Source organism: Sinocyclocheilus anshuiensis, unplaced genomic scaffold, assembly GCF_001515605.1.
Source record: "Sinocyclocheilus anshuiensis isolate Anshui unplaced genomic scaffold, SAMN03320099.WGS_v1.1 scaffold2492, whole genome shotgun sequence".
Lineage (NCBI taxonomy): Eukaryota > Metazoa > Chordata > Actinopteri > Cypriniformes > Cyprinidae > Sinocyclocheilus > Sinocyclocheilus anshuiensis.
The window spans coordinates 233323-240243 of NW_015542584.1; positions in this window are offsets into that span (position 1 = coordinate 233323).

Sequence of the window (6921 nt, forward strand, 5' to 3'; positions counted from 1 at the left end):
CTGAGAAGACTAGAAACACTTCCTAGTGTCTCTGTTTATGTACCTTGAGGTGTTTGATGTGTCCCTGCTAGCTTAACTAACAGACCCCCCCCAAGGTTTCATGACCCTGCTGCAGCATTCCTTTTAACAAGTGACAACTGCTTAGTCGTATCTCCTTGCTTAAACTAAATAAGGAAAGCCCTTCCTTCTCCCTCTGTCTCTTCCTGATTTTATTTCAGTTTTGTGTATAGCCCGGTCATTAGCTGACCCCTGCTTACCGCCCCGTCAACAAAGTTACTCAAACCCTCTCCTTGTGTTCTTAGCACCCTACCTCACTAGCTGCCCCTCACCAGCTATTCACACCTTACATGGCCTACAGAGCCATTCCCCATTCAGATAGCTTAACACCTCTGTGCGTACTTGCATTTGCCTTCTGCCTCTCTCTCTCGTGTTCCCACAAGTGTGCCAGTATGTCGCAGACATTCCACAGACATCCAGCCCTGTCAGCTTACCAGGACCACCTGGAAACCCAGCAGAGCACTGTGATGGATATCCTTCAGCCCAAAGCAGCCAACGACCTGCAACGGCAAAGAAAGGAACAGAGAGACTGCGACACAAGTGGACACTTGACACCCAGCCTGAACCACCAGGATCTGACCAGCATCATCATCTCCTTGGCCCACACCCTCAAGGGCCTCAGACAGGAGGTAAATGAACTGAACTTGCAAGTCACAGAGTTCTACAGACAACTGACACCTGCTCAACGAGAGAAAGCACAGAACGGATGCAAAAAACCATACAGAATGGCACAACAGAAGGAAATCACCAGTCTTCAGGTGGCTCTAACAGCTGCTGGAAACCGAGCGCAGCTGGAAAAATCCTTCAGACAGGACTTGGACAGAGAACTGTTTCACACAAAGTCACTGTTAAAAACAGCGTATGTGGAACTTAATGAGAGAGACACTAGAGCTAAGGCCTTAGAAGGCCATCTGCATGCAGCCAAAGCTGAGGTCCAAACCCTGACTCAGCAATTCTGCAACATTAAAGTGGAGCTTGACATGGTTCAGAAAGAATTGAAACAGTCCTACCGACTGCGCATGGACTCAAGTAAAAGACACCCGGCTGCATGTCACACAGCCAGCAGTACAAACTCCCTCACCCCTGTACACAGATACAAAAGGGGGGAGCCAAAGTGTTCTGCTTGACCCTTCATAAGTCAACTTCCTGAAAACCTCTGCAGCTGCAGAAGGAAAAGGATTAATTCAGGCAAGCCCTGAAACAGCACACGGAAGGACACTCAAAGACCTCAACCGAATAGCCAGAAACATCCCTGCATTCACACCAGAGCTTGCAGGAGACCATGCGAGATATTGACTTTCACCTGCAGTCTTGGACCAGTGTGAACCACCAAGATAGACTCTATCTGCTCTGGATTACCTCTAGCCCAGAGGTGCAACGCTTCCTGGCCCGACAACCAGGACACATCCAATCGGACTACCAGCAGCTTAAACAAGTCATCATAAAGGAATTCTCAGACCCAGAGTCTGAACATTAACTAATCGCTGCCCTAGCCGCCAAACAGGGCCGGTATGAAACCCCACATGATTACTTCCACAGACTTCGACGAGCTTACTTCAGAGCTCACAATGAATTTTCCTCCGAAACCTCCACCCCATTGTAAGTCACAATTTAGGAATTACAGCCTGCCACACAATGCCTATTCAAGAAATGTGTGACCTGACACAGAAGGCCGTTAACAAGCACAAGACCTCCACCAAGAGTGTTTGTAAGACCCCACTGATTCTGAACTGCACAACCCAGAATCCAAAGCAGGCACCAGAAGGCACCCAGCATTGCCACAATGCAAGGCCCTTCTACAGAAAGCCACTAGCCAGCGGAAGACAGAGCCGTCACCATGGCAACAGACCCAGGTTCCAGACCAACCACTGGCAGAAGCCATGGAAAAGGCCGTCTTCACCCTGCGAACACCACGGTATGCCCAACAGCAGTCCACCACAACATCCTCCTCCACACCCTTCACACAAGTGCCAAACGGAGGCTGCACAAGGACAGCTGGACTCGCCTACTTCTGAGTTATAGGAGCTGCTGACACTAGCAAAAGAGCTCCTTGAACAAAACTCAACTGAGGAGAACTGGGAAGGACAAACTTCTGACTCCTTGCCTGACGCAACACAGCATCAGACACCTCCAAGGGAGGAGCATCCCTTAAAACCAGTCGACACCCCATCAGGATGACAGGTGACACTGCCTCGACACCTGCTGCACAAGCTAGAGGATCCACACCTTGCTACAGCTTGCATCACCACAGGACACCACCAGTAGGGATGCACCGATACCACTTTTTCCAGTGTTCGCCCGATACTGATACTTTTATTTTTTTTGTACTTGCCGATACCGAGTACCGATACCGGTATTTTTATTGAATTTGTAAAATGTTTTAAATATTGGGTACAGAAACAAAAAGAGTATGTATATTGTTAGTTGGTTAACTTCATTTATGAAATAGATACAGTCAAACCAAAATGTATTCAGACATCTTCAACATTTCTCACATTATCACAGTTTATCCGCTATAGTTTAGAAAACGGTAATAAAATATGACAAGAACTATTATCAGAACAAATTCATCTTGATAATGCCATCCTTCTGTTAGACTGTCTCACAAATGAATTAGGTTGAATAACTGTCTGACTCTTTTCATAGCTTCATTCTCTGGTTTTCCTCATGATTTCATCCATCAAGTCTCATTTGCCCTTATCCCATGTATGAGTGATTGTATGTTTGTTTAGATTAGTTATGTGTGTTAGCGTTTAGTTAAAAAAACTTTTGTGCACAAATTAAATGAGTTTCTGATCCTGCTGGTGAATAATGTCCCTTTACGGTTTTGATCCTTGTTACATGGTCTAATGCATTAATACTGTAGGAAAGTATTTTTTGTGGCCACAAAAATATATTTTCTTAGAGATGATATGAATTTACACTGAATGTTTGCTGGATGAACAGATTAGCTGATGGCAATTTAATCCTGCTACAGTTACTACTGGCAGCTGATATAAATAATTGTAATTAATCATAATTAATTGTAATTATTTATATAGATTTCCCTTTTGAGCTATTTTGCTACACAGTATATATCACTATAAGGTGTCATATAGATGACGAAAGCAAATAAAAATGCTTGCTGTAGAAAAAAAGAAACAAGCTGGTTGGCCACTGACAACACATTCAGAACAAACAGTTTTGAAACACAGCCTTACCGAGACTAATAACTTGCAAGATATGTAGTGTGGCGGTAACCAGGCTAGCACGTTTTACTATATCATTACAGCCCACAACTAGATTAACTTTTATGAGATAATTTTGTAGTTTATGCTGCTTTACACAAATATGTAATAGTAAACTTAATGTGTCTCTTTCAATTAATCCAAGACTAGTGACATCTTAATCATGATACATTTATTTTCATGTCAAACCATGGCCCCCCACTCTGCCTGCTCTGCCATAGCCCCCCGCTCTGCCTGCTCCACAATGGCTCCCCAGTCTGCCTGCTCCGCCATGGCTCCCTGCTCTGCCTGTTCCGCTTCATGGGCCTGGCCCTCTGTCCCTCCCCCATTTCCGCCTCCACTCCACCACCATCCTGGACTTGTGGGGTTTTGTTTGTGTTTATTTGGGCGTCGGGAGCCGCCCTTAGAGGGGGGGATATGTAATGTGGTGTTTTGGGTCGTGTATGTGATGTTGTAACCCGCTGTCGGTGAGTCTAGTCTGTTATGCCTCGTCAAGTCTGTTCATACCTAGTCAAGTCTGTTCATGCCTCGTCAAGTCAAGTCAAGTCAAGTCAAGTCTCTAGTCTTCGTCTGTTTGGATTATTGTTTGGATGTTTGGATCACCTGTAAATAAACTACACTTGGCTTCTTCACTACACTCGCCTTCAGTGCACTGATTCGTTACAGATGCGTGATTGTAAGTTGTACTTTATTTTTCAAAATATCCTCTGATGTAGCCTACATGTTATAACTTAAAGTGAAGAATTGTTCATTGTGCTCCGTGCTGCCGTTGCCTGAGGCAGATAACGCAATCTATCTCAGACTACATTAGATGGAAACTTTTATTTTTTTTTTCCAAATTTGTTCATAAAAATGCCTTAAATTCAATTATATAGAATTTAGTAGCGGCGGAACTGAATTGTTCCTAGCAATAATTTTGATCAATTCAAATATATTTATATGTAACCACTGTCGTTGTCATCATACCACGGACATTATCTGAGATGTTAAAGTCCACATGAAATCTAAATTTACAATATTTATTTTGTTAGCGCACATTGCTAGTCAACAATTAATCTTTGCAAGTTAATCATCTGAAAAAAAAAAAGTTTGTTTTGGTAATCTTTAATCAAACTCTGATCATTTGCTTCCGCTCTGGAATGGCATGCCTTCTCTGATGACGTCAGTTTGAAGGCTTGGGCAGAATATACTTAACCACGCACCTCCAACCATTAGTCTGCTGTGACTGAGACATGAGAGGAGGAGGGCAAAAATAAAACCCCGCCCTCTACTCAATATTCCGTTTCAGTTGGAAAAAGGCCACCACACTGAAATCCAGTCAGCAGCAACTTCTGGTTCACACGGACTTTAAAGTAAATATGTCAGCAAACTGCGCTCTTTCAAGGATGGGCATTTAATGCATGGCCAAATTAAGAACATAATCTAAGTGTTTAAAACATGCGAAGTAGGATTGCCAACTGTCCCCGTATTTAAGCAACATTACATAATAAATCCTTACAGAAAGCAATTTATGATGTCACGCCCAGTTTAGGGAGCTAATCACTCTCACAAAAACAAAACAAAAACAAACCAAGAGCACCTGTAGTTGAAACTGTAATAATGACATATTTGGCAAACTCTTTTGTGCATATTTGCATTTGAGCTCAGGAGAGCATCAGATGTTTTTATTTACAATGCTTGCTACGTTGAGCAGTGTAGCTAATTACAGACACATCCATTGAACCGATGAACTGAGATGAGTGACAGGCTCAGTGCATTTGAAATTATAAAGGGAGCACTCTTTGCACGCATACTAGACTATCTGTTTTGCATTCAGAATTTTAATAAAAGTTTTTTTTTCTAAGAGGAACAATGTCCCCTCACTAAAGTTCAGCTATGAAATGATAAAGGGAGCACTCTTTGCACTCTTTGGCTCCCTGAGAAACTATGCGCATGTGCACCGAGGACAAAAGCTGTTTTAAAGGCAAAGGATGGTCACACCAAATGTTGATTTAATTTAGTTAATAGAAGTAAAAAAAAAAAAAAGCTATTCATGCCATTATTTTGAAAGTATCCCCACTTTACAGCATTTTTACACAAGTGCCTAAAACATTTAACAGTACTGTAGCTTTGCAGGTAGGTAGGTTTCTTGAAGCGTCTTGGAGACGTTGCCAGAGTTCTTCTGGATTGAGTCTGTCTCAGTTTGATCTGTTTCTTCATGTCATTCCAGACAGACTGGATGATGAGCACTGATGAGATGTGGAGCACTGGCTGCTGTCAGACAAAAATCTCACTAGATTATTACCATTAATGGTAAAATAAATGTTTGGAAATGTAAACTGATATTTCCTACTGACACACTACAGCAAAAGATAGAAATAATTGACTTAAAACCTTTTTTTTTTTTGGTGAAAATACTACTAGCCTATATATATATCTGTATATGGCCCTGGCGGTCTATACACAGTAGCCAGAGCAAGAGATAGGAGAGATTTATTTTGCATATCTGACTGTAACATTAAGCAGAAGAATTTTGAATGAGTTAAACCTGTATCCTGTTTTCTGAGTAACATTGAGAATATCATTATATATTGTTGCAACACCGCCGCCACGTACAGTCTGACGGGGCTCATGCTAATAACAGTAGCTTGTTGGAGTAGACACATTTAGACCAATATAATCATTTGGTTTTAGCCAGGTTTCAGTCAAGCAGAGTACATCAAAACTATTATCTGTGATCATTTCATTTACAATAACTGCTTTGGGTGCGAGTGATCTAATGTTTAGGAGCCCAAGCTTTTAAAATGTTTTTTTGTTTATTTATTTTGCATTTTTACGGTTTATTCACGATCAGATTTTTTCTAGATCCTGCACTGTTCGGGGAACAGACACAGTCTTTATAGATTGGACAGCGCAAGTACTTCTATCATTTAAGCGGGTAGAAGAAAAGCCATCATAGCAGTTATTTGATAATTGACTTACTAGTCATATGGAGCGTAGCGTCCTGGAGATGTTGTCTGACAGGAGTTCTGCTGGGGTGCAGGCCATAAGCGCGAAAAAGCCTAGGATGCTCCCAGAAAAGATTCCAATTATTAACAAAGAGCAGTTTCTGTTCTTTACACCATGATAATAACCATTTGTTTAAAGAAAACAGTCTACTGAACCTTTCGTGTCCTCATCGATACGTGGGAAGCGGTCCTGACACGATGATTCTCATTGCAGGTGATGTGCTGCGTACCGTCTCGATCAGGCTCCTGAAGTCCCTCTTCAGTGTCTCCGTCTGCCGCAGCTTGATGTCATTCACCCTCGTGTGCAGCAGGACCGCGCCGATGCTCTCGTCGCCCTTCAGGATCGCAGGTATCTGCACAGAAACATCGAAAACATGAGCACCAGGGAAACAGTGAGTGTGCACCTTACCTTTAGCTAAGGAAGCTCAGACATGTCAAACGATGCAGTCTTCGACGATCACAGTGCCGCGTTCTGTCTCACGAAGGGGAGCGAAGCGGTTCCAGGTGGAGATCTCCTATAGTTGTCCTATAGTTGCAAAGCACTGCAGTTTTTCTTTGGGTGCGATGAATGAAGCTGAATTAAAAGATGTTGTACATTCTACATTTATGTAGCATCTGGACCAATCAGACACACCATTTTTCATTTGATT